Source organism: Belonocnema kinseyi, chromosome 2, assembly GCF_010883055.1.
Source record: "Belonocnema kinseyi isolate 2016_QV_RU_SX_M_011 chromosome 2, B_treatae_v1, whole genome shotgun sequence".
Classification (NCBI taxonomy): domain Eukaryota; kingdom Metazoa; phylum Arthropoda; class Insecta; order Hymenoptera; family Cynipidae; genus Belonocnema; species Belonocnema kinseyi.
The window spans coordinates 124,458,663-124,458,958 of record NC_046658.1 but is presented as its reverse complement, the minus strand read 5'-3'; positions in this window follow the sequence as shown (position 1 = coordinate 124,458,958).

The following is a 296-nucleotide window of genomic DNA, read 5'->3' as shown; positions in this document are numbered from 1 at the left end:
TGTATTTTCAAGCCGAAAAGACGAATGTACAACAAAAAAGGGGAATTTTTAACCAAAACCTATGCAATTTTGTCAAAAAAGTTCCTTTTCAACAAAACTAGTTACATTTTCAATTAAGAGCATGTGACACAGCTAAATACCTATATTACCGACCACAGTTTTTCAGTTCACTGAATGTTTTTTTGAACCTAAGTACTTTTTTGTAAGTAAAATATCGAGCTGAAACTTCGGGAAATGTATTAGAGTGCAATAAAGTACGTTTAGGTACTGCATTTTGGTAGAAACTTCACTGAAAA